Genomic DNA, 18,756 nt, shown 5'->3' on the forward strand with positions numbered 1-18,756 from the left:
GACCTTGTTTTGTACTGGTTCCTTTTTTTCATGATAAAATTTATTGCATTGACATGCTTCTTAAAAATTATGTATTTGTTTACAGAGTCTTCCTCTGGCACCCAGGCTGCAGTGCCATGACATGATCACTGTTCACTGCAGCCTCGACCTCCTGGTCTCAAGTGCTCAAGTGATCCTCCACCTCAGCCTCCTGAGTAGCTGGGACTATAGGTGTGTGCCACCATGCACAGAAAATTTCTTTTTTTTCCTGAGACAGAGTCTTGCTCTGTCACCCAGGCTAGAGTGCAGAGGCACGATCTCCGCTCACTGCAACCTCTGCTTCCCAGGTTCAAGTGATTCTCCTGCCTCACTCAGCCTCCTGCGTAGCTGGGACTATAGGCATGTGCCACCATGCCGGGCTAATTTTTTGTATTTTTAGTAGAGATGGGGTTTCACTATGTTGGCCAGGGTGGTCTAAAACTCCTGACCTTGTAATCTGCCTGCCTCAGCCTCCCAAAGAGCTGGGTTATAGGCGTGAGCCACTGTACCTGGTCATAATTTTCTATGTATTTGAGACAGGGTCTCACTGTATTGCCTAAATTAGAGAACAGTGATGCTCTACTGAAGCCTGGACCTCCCTGGGCTGAGGTGATCCTCCTACTCAGCCTCCTGAGTAGCTGGGACTATAGGCGTGTGCCACCACACTTGGCTAATCTTGCTATGTTTTGTACAGACAGGGTTTCACCCAGTTGCCCAGGCTGTTCTCGAACTCTTGAGCTCAAGCAATCTTCTTGCCTCAGCCTCCCAAAGTGCCAGAAAAAAAGAATTTTTTTTTTTTTTTTTTTTTGTAGAAATGGGGTCTTGTGGTGTTACCTAGGCTGGTCTGGAATTCCTAGTTCAAGCAATCCTCCTGCCTCAGCCTCCTAAAGTGCTGGTATTACAGGTGTGCACCACTGTGACCAGCCTGACACACGTTTTAATAAGCATATATATATATGTGTGTATATATACACACACACACATATATTTCTTTTTCAAAGGGGGAAATAAAAGCTATTTGTGGCGAGCCTGCCACTTACAATGTAAAATTCATGTCTGTGCTGTCTACATTTCAAGATTAGCTCACAGTCACCACAGGGACTTACTGAAATGTGAAACGTCCCATAATAGTACTGTCTGTCCACACTGAGATGAAAATGAACCTCCATTAACCTGCAAGCAGATAGGTTACAAGTGACAGTGCCAAACTGTGCACATATCTGAAATTCCAGTCTTCGCTGAGATTATTTTAGGTTTTATTATGAGATGCCCATACTAACACAAAATATTATTTCTTCCTTTTGAACAGTCATTTATATAGCCAGTAAAAAAAAGAGAACAGAGGCTGGGCTTGGTGGCTCATGCCTGTAATCCCAGCACTTTGGGAGGCTGAGGTGGGTCAATCACCTAAGGTCATGAGTTTGAGACCAGCCTGGCCAACATTGCGAAACCCCATCTCTACTAAAAATACAAAAAATCAGTCAAGCATGGTTGCTCATGCCTCTAATCCCAGCTACTCAAGAGGCTGAGACAAGAGAATCACTTAAACCTGGGCGGTGGAAGTTGTAGTGACCCGAGATTGTGCCACTGCACTCCAGCCTGGATGACAGAGCAAAACTCAGTCTCAAAAAATAATAGAGAATTGAGTCAGATTTTCCTTTGCTAACTGATCATCTGCTAGAAATGACATGCAGTAATACAATTAAAATTTAAGAAACACAAAAAATGAGCCTAGCACAGCGGCTCACCTTGATAATCCCAGCACTTTGGGAGGCTGAGGCAGGAGGACTGCTTCAGCCCAGGAGGTCAAGGCTGCAGTGAGCCATGATTGAACCACTGCACTCCAGCCTGGGTGACAGAGCAAGACCCTGTCTCAAAAAAAAAAAAAAAAAAAAAAAAAGGCAGTATTTCATTTTGAAGTGTAACAATTAGAGCCATTAACCAAGTGTTCCAGTTGTCTAAAATGAGGCATGTGTGGAGGGAAATTTTTCCCTGTACTCTCTGAAGGTTTCATAACTGAGTCTCTGAACTAAGCTGACAGTAGACGGAATCGTAAGAGAAAAAGTATACAAATTTATAACATGTACTAGGGCATCCCAGAATCCAGTGATATCTGGAAGCTTATATAGCCCCTTCATAGAAGAGAGGGGAGGCAGATGCAGGCAGCTCAGGGGAAAGAAAATGATTTTTGCTTTCAGAATAGGTGGTGGCCTGTGGCAAAATCTGTCTGGCTGTGGAGCCGACTTCCCTTGGTGCTCTTCTCTGGTGATACTGGCTCATTCTTCCCTGTTGATGAGACTTCCAGGAAGGGGGTCAAGACAATTGAGTTCCTTTGGGATGATCTGTCTTTACGTACATAACGGGGGATTCGGAGAATGCCCCTCCCTGCATTGGCAGGTCCCCACGTGCCCTCAGTTTGAGGGCATACTAATGTGGTCATCAGTGAACTAGTTAGTAATTGGTATCTCAACAGAGCATAATTCGGGGTGGCATTTCTGCAACTCTTTCATTACTAACCAGCTATTATAAACCAAAAGTGATTCAAGTGTTGAAAGTGTCTTTTGACTATCTCCCAGGCTTAAACGATCACGAATTCATCAGCATTGTTAGTTCAGAAGGTGGCTGAGCAGGCCACTGGAATTCAGCGTCTGAATTCAGGATCTGAAATTCAGGAAAAGTGTAACAAAAAGGAATTTTTTTTTTTGAGAGAGTTTCGCTCTTGTTGCCCAGGCTGGAGTGCAATGGCATGATCTCGGCTCACTGCAACCGCCTCCTCCTGGGTTCAAGCCATTCTTCTGCCTCAGCCTCCGGAGTAGACGGGATTAAGAAATGCGACACCACAACTGGCTATTTTTTTTTTTTCATTTTTAGTGGAGACGAGGTTTCGCCTTGTGTCAGGCTGGTCTTGAACTCCCAACCTCAGGTGACCCACCTGCCTTGGCCTCCCAAAGTGTTGGGATTACAGGCGTGAGCCACCTTGGCATTTTTATTTCTTAAAGAAAAGGATACGGTGGGCTAGGACTAAGATAACACAGTAGGAAACGTCTGGCTGAGTGCTGGAGAGGAAGACAGTGGGAGATCCAGGCCAGGCTCCATGCACTAAACTGCTTGTTGGCCTCTTCAGGCTTTGGATCTGCGGGGCCTTTCGTTACTGGGAATGAAAGTCTATCTGATGACTGCGCCGGGTCTGAGGTTCCCCGCTCCCGCTGGTCCACCATCTGCACGCCTGTGGTATTAATCTCCAGGGTTAGAACCACAACCCCTGAGGACGCGGGAAAGGCTCGCAAGTCTCAGGTCCAGCGATCAAAATGCGCCCCGTTTTCAGGATACTGCCACGATTTAATCGAAAAAGCTTCATCGGTATTTTCGGCCACAGTTTGCTTCCGTTTCCTTCCATCATTATTCCCTGGCGAAGTCTCCACGCACTCCCGTTCGCCGGTAACTTAGGGTATTTGGCCTTCCCTAAATTGTCGAGCGGGGGCCGGTGCCTTCGCTTGCCTTCCCTGGCCGCCGCTTGATTTCTTTTTCCTCCCCTTCGAGGACTTCTCCGCCCGCGCCCCAGCTTTCGTCCCGCTGTGGGGAGATGCCACCCAGCTCCACGGGAGGACCGCGGGGCGAGACGCGGCGGACGCGCTCCGAAGGCCGCCGGCGGAAGAAGATGAAGGGCGCGACGACATCGCGGTTTCCAGAATGGGCTCCTTCTTGCCCAGAACAATCAGTGCCGTTTGGAATCTTCTCGGCCTTCTCTGCGCAGTCCGCGAGTCTGGGCTCCCCGGTACCGTGGACCCGGCCCCGAGCTCCGCCCCCTCGCCCTTGGCTTCCCCTCCCCTTCGCCCACAGTCTCTCGTCCTCTTCGGGGCGGCGGAAGAGCCGAGAACCTTCGCGAAGGCGGGGCGGGCGCCTCCGAGCCTAGGCCCGCGTTATGGGCAGTGGAAACTGCACATGCGCGGCGTCAGGGCCGGGCGGAAGTTAACGTCGCTGTGCCGCCGCCGCGTGACGCATTTCCTGTTTGTTGTCGGAGAAAGGAGAGAAAGGAAAGCGCGAGGAGACGCCGCCACCACCAGCGCAGCAGTGCAGGAGCTGTGAGGAGATTCGGGCAGTCACCCCGCCTCCCCTGCGTCCCGCCACCGGCCGCCTCCGTCCTCGGTGAGGGTCTATTTCGAGGGCCGTGGGAGGTCGCCTAGGGCCCTGTGCGCACAGGGCAGACGGCGGACCTAACCCGGCTCCTGGCAACAGCGTGGGGGGTGACCGGGGTCGCCGGTGGGGCACTACTGGAAGGGGCGGGGGCCGTGGCCGGGGTTGTGGGGCGAAGGGTGGGCGGCGTCCTCTGGGTCTGGGGCCGAGGCCGGGGCCCGGGCTGGGGGCTGGGGCCGCCCGTCCGCGTCCTCCCCGCCCGGCGTCCTTGCCGGAACGCGGCCCGGCCTCCGCGGCGGCGGTTGGGGGTGGGGCCCGGCCTGGGAGCGGCCGGCTGGGGCTCGGCGGGGCCGGCAGCGTGGGAGGCGTGGAGCGCCTTCTTTTTCTAAGGCTCCTGCACTCGAGTCTGAAACCAGAAACGCGAGTGACTTGCGGAGCAGGAATGCCGCGGCCGCGCCGCCAAGTCCGGAGGGAGAAGAAGCAGGTGGGGGACCACAGAGCCCTGTTTCTAGAACTCCGGACGGATTGTTGAGAAGTTTGTGGAAGAGAAGGCTGCGTTTCTTATTCAGAACGTCTGTCTGCTTTGCTTTGCGTTAAAGACTCTGCACCGTAGTTGATGCAACTGAAGTTTATGTAGCAAGTTTATATTAACTCCTATCCAACTGCGGAAGGTCAGTGACACACGAAGTGTAAACTGCAAACCGTATGTTGGCTCGAGAAAGGTTTTGGCGCTAGCGCATTTTTTAAAAAGGGTGGGTTTCCTAGCCAGACGTAAACTTCTGTACTAATTTTCTCACGTAAACGAGGCAGGAAGTAGCCCGAGTAGAACGATCGTGCCACCACCGAAGGGATGCCGCCTGCGAGCCCAGAGGCTTCAGCCTTTTTGGGAAGAGTAGGCTGAGTGGAGCTCTTTGTAATTTTTAAGGTTTTATTAATATGAGTTGCGGATTTAGTAAGGATTTGTGGCTACAAGTGAAGCCAAATTACTGATTTAGTAGAAAAGTTAAAGACTAAAGACTGAAGAAAGGAAACAGACTTTAATTATTAAAGCTTGGTTGCTGCTGCTTCATGTTTAACCGCACTTTTCCAAATAATGTTGTATATCAGAACGATTCATGGTTTCTGAAAGGAATTATATGCATCCACCTTACTCTTCCGCCTGTCCACCCGTCCCGTTTTCTTTTTGGGTTTACTCCAAACTTTTTTTTTTTTTTTTTGAGACGAAGTCTGTTCTGTTGCCCTGGCCAGGGTACAGGGGCGCGATCTCCACTCAGTGCAACCTCCAGCTCCCAGGTTTAAGCGATTCTCCTGCTTCAGCCTCCTGAGTAGCTGGGATTACGGCTGCTCGCCACCACGCCCCACTAATTTTTGTATTTTTAGCAGAGACAGGGTTTCACCGTGTTGGCCAGGCTGGTCTCGAACTTCTGACCTAAAGTGATCCGCCTGCCTCGGCCTCCCAAAGTGCTGGGATTACAGGCGTGAGCCACCGCGCCCGGCCGACTGCAGACTTGTTTCCACTTCTGAGAGCCTTAAGCTCCTTTGAAGTTGGTTCTTTCACATTTCTTTCTGCCTTCTGTGATAAAGGGATGAATATTTTTTATGCACACTTTAATGAGCTGTGGGTGTTTATGGATTATTCTGAATGTGAAATTGGGAAGTAAATTGCCTTAAATTGGTAGATGTGGAGACTTGACAGGAAATAGGAGAACAAAAGGGTTGAGAACCTTTGAAAAATGCCTAACTAGGCTTAGTCTGTACTGTGGAACATGAGAAAGTTGGGAATTTCAGAGGGCAAAGCTCTTTTTTTTTTTTTTTTTTTTTTTTTGTTGGGAGACGGAGTCTCGCTCTATCGCCCAGGCTGGAGTGCAGTGGCCGGATCTCAGCTCACTGCAAGCTCTGCCTCCCGGGTTCCCGCCATTCTCCTGCCTCAGCCTCCCAAGTAGCTGGGACTACAGGCGCCTGCCACCTCGCCCGGCTAGTTTTTTGTATTTTTAGTAGAGACGGGGTTTCACGGTGTTAGCCAGGATGGTCTGGATCTCCTGACCTCGTGATCCACCCGTCTCGGCCTCCCAAAGTGCTGGGATTACAGGCTTGAGCCACCGCGCCCGGCCACAGAGGGCAAAGCTCTTAAAGAATTTGAGATGAGTTCACTGTTCAAGACATCAGTGTTTTAAAATTTATTTTTTTCTGGATATGAAAGTGTTAGGTTTGGGAAGTAATTCTGGCTTCCCAAATTAGGACAAGTTTTCCAAAACACTAGGTGGTGAGTATTGTTGAATATTGTGAAGACAGAAATAAGGATATGGTGTTACAGTGTAATACCTGTAACTGAGTGGCATACATTAGCTTTCATTTTTAAGCAAGTCCGTAATTCCCTTCTATTAACTGATTTGGACAGTTTCAAACGAACAGTGGTACCCATCACCTTCATCAGTTTTCCACCTAGATAACCCAAATCCATGTCTGAGGTGGGGGTGGGATGGTCTGTCTGAACTATTTTTTTTTGAGACGGAGTGTTGCTCTCAAACTGTAATGCAGTGGCGCGATCTCTACAAGTTCACGCCATTCTCATGCCCCAGCTTTCCGAGCAGATGGGACTACAGGCGCCCGCCACCACACCCGGCTGATTTTTTTGTAGTTTTTAGTAGAGACGGGGTTTCACCATGTTAGCCGGGATGGTCTCCATCTCCTGACCTCGTGATCCGCCCGCCTCGGCCTCCCAAAGTGCTGGGATTACAGGCGTGAGCCACCGCGGCTGGCCCTTTTTTTTATTTTTTTTATTTTTATTTTTATTTTTTTTTGAGATGGAGTTTCACTGTTGCCCGTGATGGAGTACAATGGCGCCATCTTGGCTCACTGCAACTTCGCCTCCCCGGTTCAAGCGATTCTCCTGCCTCAGCCTCCGGAGTAGCTGGGATTACAGGCATGCGCCACCACGCCCAGCTAATTTTTTGTATTTTTATTAGAGATGGGGGTTTCACCATGTTGTTAGCCTGGTCTCGAACTCCTGACCTCAGATGATCCACTTGCCCCGGCCTCCCAAAGTGCTGGATTACAGGCATGAGCCCCCTCGTCCGGCCATCACTGTTAAGAGTATTTAACAAGAGGGCACTTCAAAACTTGGGCAGGTATTTTTAGTCATCCTGAACATGTTGCTGTGTACTGAGTGTCACCGCGGGACCGCGCAGACACCTTATTGTCGTCTGCCGTAAAGGTCAGCTTCTATATTAGTTAATGCTTACGGATATGTGTTGAGGAATAAGGTAATCAGCCTTTGTGTTTGTGAGTTGATGATTTGACAGGATTTTTACTTCTTAATTTTTACTTGCATCGAGGTTACACAGTGGATTAACAGGGTTTTTGAGAAACGTTTTTAAAACTTTCTGTTTTTCTAGGTAATGATTCTGTTCAAAATCTGGTTTGGTTAAATTTGTCCAGAACCCCACCTGGTGGTGAGAGGCGGGTAACTGCAGGCTCATTAGCAAGTAAGAATAGGATCAGTGGCAGGATTTAGCAAATGGTGTAGTTCCAGGATAGAATTTGAAAATATCAAACTAAGAAAAATGAGGTTAATGAGAAGAAAAGCAAAGTTGGTGAAAACAAGAATATGTTAGAAATGATGATGTAGGAATGGAAAAATGACAACGCCTACCTGGAGAAAATGACTTCCTGGATAAGGCAACTAGTAAAAATGTGATGTTTTTTGTATTGATATTAATGAGGTGTTTTGTCAAACAAAATCGTTTGTTTTTGTATGGACACAAATCACTGTTGACTTGTTTCATGTTCCTGGAGACATCCTACTTGAGAAGGAAAATTGAGTTACTTGAGATGGAGTCCTTGCTCTGTTGTCCACGCTGGAGTGCAGTGGCATGGGCTTGGCTCACTGCACTCCCAGGTTCAAGCCATTCTCTTGCCTCAGCCTCAAGTAGCTGGGATTACAGGCGTACGTCACCATGCCTGGCTACTTTTTGTATTTTTAGTAGAGATGGTTTTACCATGTTGGCCAGGCTGGTCTCGAACTCCTGACCTCAGGTGATCCCCCCGCCTCGGCCTCCTAAAGTGCTGGGATTACAGGTATGACCCACCACACCTGGCTTTTTTTTTTTTTTTTTTTAGTGCAGCTGGAATTGCCCTGTGTGCCCAGGCTGGTATCGAACTCCTGGCCTCAAGTGATTCTTCCACCCTGGCCTGCCAAAGTGCTAGAATTACAAGTGTGAGCCAGGTGACTGGCCAGATTTTATAATTTTTTTTTTTTAAGATGGAATCTCACTCTGTTGCTCAGGCTGAATGCAGTGGCGTCATCTCGGCTCACTGCAACCTCTGCTGCACGGGTTCAGCCTCCTGCCTCAGCCTCCTGAGTAGCTGGGATTACAGGCACCTGCCACCGCGCCTGGCTGATTTTTGTATTTTTAGTAGAGATGGAGTTTCACCATCTTGGCCAGGCCAGTCTTGAACTCCTGACCTTGTGATCCACCCGCCTCGGTCTCCCAAAGTGCTGGGATTACAGGCGTGAGCCACTGCACCAGGCCAGATTTTAGAATTCTTTTTTTTTTTTTTTCCCTGAGATGGAGTCTTGCTCTGCCGCCCGGGCTGGAGTGCAGTGGCCAGATCTCAGCTCACTGCAAGCTCCGCCTCCCGGGTTCCCGCCATTCTCCTGCCTCAGCCTCTGGAGTAGCTGGGACTACAGGAGCCGCCACCTCGCCCGGCTAGTTTTTTGTATTTTTTAGTAGAGACAGGGTTTCACTGTGTTAGCCAGGATGGTCTCGATCTCCTGACCTCGTGATCCGCCCGTTTCGGCCTCCCAAAGTCCTGGGATTACAGGCGTGAGCCACCGCGCCCGGCCCAGATTTTAGAATTCTTAAGCTCTGTTGCAAAATAACGTGTCTTTGGAAGGGTGATTTAGTTACACTACATATTTTGCTCTCTCTGATATTTTTCTACCTTTTGCCACCAAAGGCTAAGTGTGTTTTATATTTGTGTTGTGCGTATACGTATGTGCGTGCTCTAGTTGGTATGCTTATGAACTGTGTACCAATACTTATTCCTCTCTGCTACCTTGAGATGGCATATACCACTTGGGTGGGCTTTGAATCTGAAGTTATTTGTGCTTACAGGAATGTCCAGGACAGAGTGCTCAGAAAATATTCATTGAATTAGATTCTTTCTGGTTTGTCTGTGTCCTGATGACCTTCCTGTGATTAATAATGGAATCCAGAATTCAAGAAAGTTGGAAAAAGTAAGTTTCAGCAGCATTTAAGAGACTGAGTACTTAACCCAGTGTTCCTTTTTTTTTTTTTTTTTGAGACAGAGCCTTGCTCTGTCACCCAGACTGGAGTGCAGTGGTGCGATCTTGGCTCACTGCAACCTCCGCCTCCTGGGTACCTCAGCCTCCCGTGTAGCTGGTACTACAGGCGCCTGTCACCACGCCCGGCTAATTTTTTGTATTTTTAGTAGAGATGGGGTTTCACCATGTTAGCCAGGATGATCTCGATTTCCTGACCTCGTGATCTGCTCGCCTCAGCCTCCCAAAGTGCTGGGATTACAGGTGTGAGCCACCGCGCCAGGCCTATTTTGATTTTTTTAATGAAAGGGAATTTAGTTAAGCTTGGAAGTATCTAACAGGTGATGAGTGCCAGTTGAAGGAATGGTCTCTGATCTTGAGTAGTGGGGAAATAACTTCCTGTGTTCGTTTCAGAAATATTTTAGGATATACTGGTTAAGAATGAAATAAGAAGGTGATGTGTGTGATAAGGAATGAGAATTCACTCCTGTGGGTTTTTTTTTTTCCCCTCTCTGTACTGTTTTTGTTTTTGCTTTTTTTGTTGTTGTTTGAGACCCAGTCTAGGCTGGAGTGCAGCAGCATGATCTTGGCTCAGTGCAACCTCTGCCTCCCAGGCTCAAGCAATTCTTGTGCCTCAGCCTTCTTTCCGAGTAGCTAGGATTACAGATGTGCACCACCACACCCAGGTAGTTTTTTTTTTTTTTTTTTTGACAGAGTCTTGCTCTGTTGCTCAGGCAGGAGTGCAGTGGCACTGTCTTGGCTTGCTGCAACCTCTGCCCCTCAGGTTCAAGCAATTCGCCTGCCTCAGCCTGCTGAGTAGCTGGGACTACAGGCGTTTGCCACCATGCCTGGCTAATTTTTGTATTTTTAGTAGAGAAGCGGGTTTGCCATGTTGGCCAGGCTGGTCTTGAACTCCTGACCTCAGATGATCTGTGCACCTCGGCTCCCCAAAGTGCTGGGATTACAGGGGTGAGCCGCCTCACCTGGCCTCAGATGAATTTAGAAACCACTAATTTTTTTTTTTTTTTTTGAGATGGAGTCTTGCTGTGTTGCCCAGGCTGGAGTGCAGTGGTGCGATCTCGGCTCACTGCAAACTTTCCTGGGTTCAGGCAGTTCTCCTGCCTCATCTGGAACTACAGGCGGCACCACGCCTGACTGGATTTTGTATTTTTAGTAGAGTCGGGGTTTCACCATGTTGGCCATGCTGTTCTCCAACTCCTGACCTCAGGTGATCCACCTGCCTTGGCTTCCAAAAGTGCTGGGATTATATGCATGAGCTACGCACACCTAATCTTTATGTGACATGTTTTTTAAAAGTCCTAAACTTGGAGGTCATTAAATTTATTTGAGAAGGTTATTTTTGATTAATGGTGATTAGGCTAATTCTTTTTGTGGTTCTAATAAAGAGATTTTTCGTTTTTTTTGGACTTGATTTAGGTTTATTACTTTTGGAAATTGCAGAAATTAACAAAGCTAGTTTTCCTAAGAAATATTTTTTCTTAATTTCTTAATTGAAAAGTTTTCTATAGCTTCCTTAATAGACAGTAGGACCTAGTTACTAGAATGTTAAAGAAGTTTCGTAATTGCTATTAGAAATGTTAATCATGGGCTGGGCACAGTGGCTCACGCCTGTAATCCCAGTACTTTGGGAGGCCAAGGTGGTCGGATCACAGGGTCAGGAGTTTGAGACCAGCCTGGCTAGCATGGTGAAACCCCATCTCTCCTAAAACAATACAAAAATTGGCCGGGTGTGGTGGCACACACCTATAGTCCCAGCTATTTGGGATCGCTTGAACCTGGGAAGTGGAGGTTGCAGTGAGCTGAGATTGCGCTGCTGTACTGCAGCCTGGGTGACAGAGCAAGACTCTATCTCAAAAAAAAAAAAGAAATGTTAATTTTGTAGTTAAAGAATATATTCCTACTCTACCCAAATTCTTTTCCAGCCTGAAGTGTTTTGTTTTTTATCTTTTATTTTAAAAAATTTTATTCTTTTTGTGTCAGGGTCTTGCTGTGTTATGTAGGCTGGTAGGCATTGGTGCGTTCAGGTCTCACTAGCATCGATCGCCTGTGCTCAAGTGATTTTCCTGCCTCAGCTGATTAGTTGGGACTACAGGTGCACACTACCACACCCTACTGAGTTTTTATGTTTTATAGAGACAAGGTCTTGCTGTGTTACTTAGCCTGGTCTTGAACTCCTGAGCTCAAATGATCCTCCTCCTTCAGCCTCCCAAAGTGTTAGGATTACAGGCATGAGCTACTGTACCCAGCTGTGATTTCTTTTAAAATGCTACTTTACAGCACTGTCATTTTTGTTTTATCATTTTTAACTTTAAAGTTTTTATTTTATTTTTATTTATTTATTTTATTTTTTTAGATGACGTTTCACCCTTGTTGCCCAGGCTAGAGTGCAGTGGAGTGATCTCGGCTCACTGCAACCTCTGCCTTCCAGATTCAAGTGATTCTCCTGGTCAGCCTCCCAAGTAACTGGGATTACAGGCGCCCGCCACCACACCCGGCTAATTTTTGTATTTTTTGTAGAGATAGGGTTTCCCCATGTTGTCTAGACTGGTCTTGAACTCCTGACCTCAAGAGGCCTCAGCCTCCCAAAGTGCTGAGATTACAGGCGTGAGCCGCCGTGCCCGGCTTAAAATTTTTTATTTTACTTTTTGTATATTTTGTTTTTTTCCGAGACAGGGCCTTGCTCGCTCTCTTGTTCAAGTTAGAGTGCAGTGACAGGACATGGCTCACAGCATCCTCGGTCTCTTGCGCTCAAGTGATACTCCCACTACAGCCTCCTGCGTAGCTGGGAGTACAGGTGTGTGCCACCCCACTCAGCTAATTTTTTAGATATTTTTGTAGAGATGGTGTCTTACTGTGTTGCCCAGGCTGGTCTCAAGCTCTTGGGCTCAAGTGATCCTTCTGCACATTTCTAGGGTTGTCTAACTTGTGTCATTGCTGTCTAGAAGCTTTTTAGTGTGATGTAATCGCACTTGTCTGTTTTGGCTTTTGTTCCCTCTGCTTTTAGGGGGTCATATCCAGAAAAAGACTGCTGAGGGGCCAAATTTTACATTGTGTTTAATTTTAATGACTTCAGTTTAAATAGCTGCATCTGGAGTCTTTTGAGCAGCACTGTTTTAAAAAGGTTTTTGCCAAGTGGGGTTCTAGTGGACACATGTAGGGCTCAGATGTGAGTGATCTGCTGTAGAGATTACTTCCTTTGATGTAGTGTATTATTTTATTTTATTTTATTTTATTTTATTTATTTATTTTTGAGACGGAGTCTCGCTCTGTGGCCCAGGCTGGAGTGCAGTGGCCGGATCTCAGCTCACTACAAGCTCTTCCTCCTGGGTTTACGCCATTCTCCTGCCTCAGCCTCCCGAGTAGCTGGGACTACAGGCGCCCGCCATCTCGCCTGGCTAGTTTTTTGTATTTTTTAGTAGAGACGGGGTTTCACCATGTTAGCCAGGATGGTCTCGATCTCCTGACCTCGTGATCCACCCGTCTCAGCCTCCCAGAGTGCTGGGACTACAGGCTTGAGCCACCGCACCCGGCATGTGGTGTATTATTTTAAAATGCAGGTGATGCACTGGTTTCTCAGTGAGGGAAGCTGGTTTTTAACTGGCTGAGCTGCTGTAGAGTGGAGGGCTGGAGTCCAGGCTCTCGCTGGGCAGGGAAGGCGGCTTGAGTGTGTCGTCCAGGCCTCCTGAGGCCCATGTATTTCTGGCATCACGTGTTTTCTGTAATGTGCGTTGAACACATGGGCCAGGAGAAGAGGGAAGTAGAGGAGGTACCTGCAGTGCTGGGCAGGCCACAAGGATGCTGGGCCAACCTTAGGAGGGAGATGAAGGCCACGTAAAATGTTTTATTGCCACAAATGGTGTCTTTTAGGAAATAAATCCACGTGTTTTAACACTTAAATGATATTAGGCTACTCCGGGCACACTGCCTATGGGGTAGCACTGCTTTGCAAGGAGCAGTAAAAAAAAAAAAAAAAAAAAAAAAAGAAAAATCATGTTAAAGATTCAACTTGTAGTTTCTCTGTGACTAGGGAAATAGTCCAAGTATGTATCAAATAATACTAATTGGTACCTAGGTGTGTATCTTGATTAGGCAACTTTTTGCTTAAAATTGTTTCAGAATGCAGTAGTATTTCTACAACTTCAGGTTGCTTTATCATCTAATACACAGTTGGATGTTTTAATATATAGTTTTATCAGTTTTTTATTTAAACACTGTTTTTGAGAGGTCTGAGGGAAAAAAGATAGTGTTACCAGAAATACTGACTTCTATAGGGAAATACTGATGGAAATGTATAGGTAGTCTTGAAGCTCTAAGGTTAATAAAAAAGTGAATGCAGGTAACCCTTCATGGAGTTTGTCAAATTTTAAATTGTCTTACATCACTGATTACTCTGAATCAGTAAGGAGTGAATTAGCTTGCAGCGAACACTGGTGATTGTTGCAGCATCAGCACTTCAGCCAGCTCTGCAGGTTTCCGTGGAGATACACATGGAGCTTCCTTTCTAGACCTTCAGCTCTTTTCATTTTGTTGTTTCTGTAATGCGTGTTTGTCTTTATATTCCAAATTTATTAGTCTTACTGGCATTTGATGAAAAATAAAAAGGTAATTTTGAGATTCAAGTACTGGTGGGAGAATGTCCCAAAGCCTTGAGCGTTGAGATTGTGTACATTGACAGCATAGTGTCATGATAGAGGCTAGCATGAGTTTTGGAGCCAAACTTGGATTCTTACTGTTTTTAAAGGTGCGGTGTCTTCCATGTGTTACCCAGGTCGAGCTCAGACTCCTGGGCTGAAGCCATCCTCCTGCCTCAGCCTTCTGAGTCGCTGGGACTTCAGGTGCACACGACTGTGCTGGGCTCAGACTTGGATTTTGAACTTGCTGGAACATTGACATTTACTTAATTCCTTTGAGCCCCAGTTTCCTCACCTACAAACAGTAACTCACAAAATGGCTGTGATAGAATATGTACCTGTCATCATGCATGACACATGAGTCAGTAACACATTGTTGTCCCAGCTCCCTTCCCCCTTAATCAGCTAATAACTATGCCTCAGTGATTTAGTAAACTAATTGAACATCATGTGACTTGATTAGCATGTCATGTTTAAAATTATTTGTTGTCATTTGGATTATAAGAAGTTTGTTTTTTTGAGATGGAGTCTCGCTCTGTCACCCTGGCTGGAGTGCAGTGGCGTGACCTTGCCTTACTGCAACCTCCGCCTCCCCGGCTCAAGTGATTTTTTTGCCTCAGCCTCCTGAGTAGCTGGGATTATAGGAGCACACCACCATGCCCAGCTGATTTTTGTATTTTTAGTAGAGATGGTGTTACGTCATGTTGTTCAGGCTGGTCTTGAACTCTTGACCTGAGGTGATCCACCTACCTCGCCTCCCAAAGTGTTGGGATTACAGGCATGAGCCACTGTGCCCGGCTTCATTTTATTTTTTTGAGATGGAGTCTCGCTCGGTGGCTCAGGTTGGAGTGCAGTGGCACGATCTTGGCTCACTGCGACTTCTGCCTCCTGGATTCAAGCGATTCCCCTGCCTCAGCCTCCTGAGTATCTGGGATTACAGGCGCCCACCACCTCGCCTGGCTAATTTTTTGTATTTTTAGTAGAGACGGGATTTTGCCATGTTGGCCAGGCTGGTCTCCAACTCCTGACCTCAAGTAATCTGCCCGTCTTGGCCTCCCAAAGTGCTGGGATTACAGGCGTGAGCCACTGCGCGTAGGCTTATTTTTTAATATCGCTATTTTTTTTTTTTTTTTTTTTGAGACGGAGTCTTGCTCTGTCGCCCAGGCTGGAGTGCAATGGCTGGATCTCAGCTCACTGCAACCTCCGCCTCCCGGGTTCACGCCATTCTCCTGCCTCAGTCTCCCGAGTAGCTGGGACTACAGGCGCCGGCTACCTCGCCCGGCTAATTTTTTGTATTTTTAGTAGAGACGGGGTTTCACCGTGTTAGCCAGGATGGTCTCGGTCTCCTGACCTCGTGATCCGCCCGTCTCGGCCTCCCAAAGTGCTGGGATTACAGGCTTGAGCCACCGCGCCCGGCCTAATATCGCTATATTTTAAATAGGAATGGAAGATTTCTGGCACCAGGTGTAGCGTTTGTGGATGTGCGTGGAACGCTGTTGGTGAAGTTTTCTTGCCGTGGAGAGGGACTCTAAACAGCTTCCTAAATAGCTCTCCTGTCTGCTGCTCGGTTTCATTCCTGCTGTCATTTCTGATTCCGGCACATCTCATTTGGAGCATCTTAGTAACCCTGCCGTCCCGTCACCACTCTCTTAAGTCCATCTCCCTTGTAGTTAGAAGTTATCTTTCCAAATACTCTTGTTGACTTCACACCACTGCTTAATACTTCTACTTACAATGGAAAAGTCCTAGTTCCTTAGTTCTAAAATTCTTCAGTTGCGCCTTGTTCTGTCTTGTCCTGACTCCCTCTCCTCCCCCTCCCTCTTAGTCCCAGTCCCGGCACTCTCACACTGACGTTCCACCCTACTAACTTGCTGCGTCACATATGGGCTGCGTGCTGTTGTTATTTTGCCTGAGCATAGGCTGTTACTTGTGTGTGGAATACTGTTGCCTCTGTTTTCTGCCTGGGGAGCTTACTCTTGTTTTTCATTTCATCAGTAAAATGTCAGTGTTAATTTTTCCTTTCCTCATGGTCTCCATACCATCTCCCCAGCACTCTGTACATCTTGAAACGTCTTTTCAAACGTTTTTTATTTTTTGTGTAGATGAGGCCTTGCTTACCTGGAATTCCTGGACTGAAGCAATCTTCCAGCCTTGGCCTCTCAATAGTGGTGGGATTACAGGTGTGAACCCTTGCAACGGCCGTGTGCATATTTGTCTTAATTGTAAATGACTGGTTCGTTTACATGTCTGTCTGCCACTAAACTTGGTGACTTTTATTATTTCCAAAGCTAGTGTAGTGTGTGTTGTAAGTAGTAAGTTTGTGTGATTAAATTCAATCGGAATGACGGTATTCTTTTTAATATTAGGAAGGCTTTGATTGGTTGACTAATGGGGCCAGTCTCACTAAAATGAAGCAGTTGGGCAAGCTGTGACCCTCCCTTCCCTTGAGAATGTCACCTGCCCAGAGGTAATGGGAAGGCAGGACAGTGACCCTAGGTTAAAAAAGACTAGGGGACTTAGCAGAGTTTTTTTATTGCTATTTTTTTTTTTTTTTTGAGTCAGAGTCTTGCTCTGTCACCCAGGTTGGAGTACAGTGGTAAAATCACGGCTCACTGCAGCCTAGACTTCCTGGGCTCAAGCCGTCCTCCCACCTCAGCCTCCAGAGTAGCTGGGACCATACGCATGTGCCATCATGCCTGGCTAATAATTTGATTTTTTGAGATGGAGTCTCTCTGTCACCCAGGCTGGCGTGCAATGGTGTGATCTCAGCTTACTGCATCCTCTGCCTCCCGGGTTCAAGCAATTCTCATGCCTCAGCCTCCTGAGTAGCTGGGATTACAGGCGCACGCCACCACACCCAGCTAATTTTTGTGTTTTTAGTAGGGAGCATTTCACCATGTTGGCTAGGCTGGTCTCGAACTCCTGGCCTCAGGTGATCTGTCTGCCTCGGCCTCCCAAAGTGCTGGGATTTCAGTCATGAGCCACCGCGCCTGGGCAACGCCCGGCTAATTATTTTATTTTTAGTAGACTCAGAATCTCCCTTTGTTGTCCATGCTGGTCTTGAGCTCCTTAGCTCCAGCGTTCCCCCTTCCTCTGTCCCCAGAACACTGGGATTACAGGCATGAACCATTGCACCCTGCCCGAATTTTACTGTTAATTGTAGCATCCTGGTCCATATTCCCGTCCTGATTAGAAAGAGGGCTGTGGGTCTTGGTGTCCTTTGTTGGTGACAGTTGGACTGTCCCTGGAGTATCTGTGTTGTATTGGGGGCACTAAGACATTACAACATTGGAGCTTGCTCTGAGGGGAGGGACCAGATAGGTCAGGGTTTCTCAGGAGGAGCTGTAAAGAATTTTAAGGGTATATTTGCCTAGAGACAGAAAAACGTGCCAAGATAAAGCACCCAAATATCCAAAGGCAACTATCTGCAAGAAAAATTGAACCTGCATAGCATAATTTGAACAAAGACCAAAGGGTGAAAATTCCTTGGAGACCCCCACTACCCATCATAAGGAAGAATTCCTGTAGTAAACACTAAAATTCAGGGGTTGACTTTGGAGATAATGAGTTCCAGTCACTGGTGTTTGTTCCGACAGAGAAAGGTCGCACTAATTAGTGGTTGTTGAAGTGTGGATGCCTTATGAGTCAGAGCTTGAACTTGGTGATATAAAGGTCCTTTTATTTAATAGGAATTTGAGGAAGACGCCCAATATGGCACTTTTCTCAAAGTACTTGGAGACTACAACCTTTTTTTTTTTTGAGACGGAGTCTCACTCTGTCGCCCAGGCTGGAGTGCAGTGGCCGGATCTCAGCTCACTGCAAGCTCCACCTCCCGGGTTTACACCATTCTCCTGCCTCAGCCTCCCGAGTAGCTGGGACTACAGGCGCCCGCCACCTCGCCTGGTTAATTTTTTGTATTTTTAGTAGAGATGGGGTTTCACTGTGTTAGCCAGGATGTCCTGACCTAGTGATCCCCCCGTCTCAAAGTGCTGGGATTACAGGCTTGAGCCACCGTGTCCAGCGTCTTTTTTTTTTTGAGACAGAGTTTCGTTCTTGTTTCCCAGGCTGGAGTGCGATGGCGCAGTCTTGGCTCACCATAACCTCCACCTCCTGGGTTCAAGTGATTCTGCTTCAGTCTCCTGAGTAGCTGGGATTATAGGAATGCGCCACTATGTCTAGTTGATTTTGCATTTTTAGTAGAGACAGTTTTGCCATATTGATCAGGCTGGTCTCGAACTCTCTACCTCGGGTGATCCGTCCGCCTCAGCCTGAGCCACCATACCTGTGCTGTCTTTTAATACTGTCACACTGTTTTTGTTCTGAGTCTTTGAAAAGAATGTTAAAGGTCAATAGCAGTTGGAAGAATTAAGCCTGACATTCTCGCAACTCATGCTTTTACCTTCATTAAAAAACTGTTGTGGGCCTGGCACGGCGGCTCACGCCTGTAATCTGAGCACTTTGGGAGGCTGAGGCAGGCGGATCACAAGGTCAGGATATCGAGACCATCCTGGCTAGCATGGTGAAACCCTGTCTCTACTAAAAATACAAAAAAAAATTAGCCAGGTGTGGTGGTGGGTGCCTGTAGTCCCAGCTACTCAGGAGGCTGAGGCAGGAGAATGGCGTGAACCCGGGAGGCGGAGCTTGCAGTGAGCACTCCAGCCTGGGCCA

The 18,756-nt window shown here is 47.3% G+C and overlaps 1 protein-coding gene across 3 annotated transcripts in view; it reads left to right on the forward strand.

Moving 5' to 3' along the window:
- Positions 1-3,990: 3,990 nt before the first annotated feature.
- The window catches only part of DNAJB6 (DnaJ heat shock protein family (Hsp40) member B6), an 80,659-nt gene continuing 65,893 nt past the window's right edge, over positions 3,991-18,756 (forward strand). For all 3 annotated transcript variants that reach the window (XM_023225525.1, XM_026449631.1, XM_023225524.1), the window contains exon 1: positions 3,991-4,164. The gene's annotated coding sequence lies outside the window, so the exon portion shown is untranslated. The remainder of the gene's footprint in view (positions 4,165-18,756) is intronic.

The sequence above is a fragment of the Piliocolobus tephrosceles genome, chromosome 8 (assembly GCF_002776525.5).
Source record: "Piliocolobus tephrosceles isolate RC106 chromosome 8, ASM277652v3, whole genome shotgun sequence".
NCBI classification, from domain to species: domain Eukaryota; kingdom Metazoa; phylum Chordata; class Mammalia; order Primates; family Cercopithecidae; genus Piliocolobus; species Piliocolobus tephrosceles.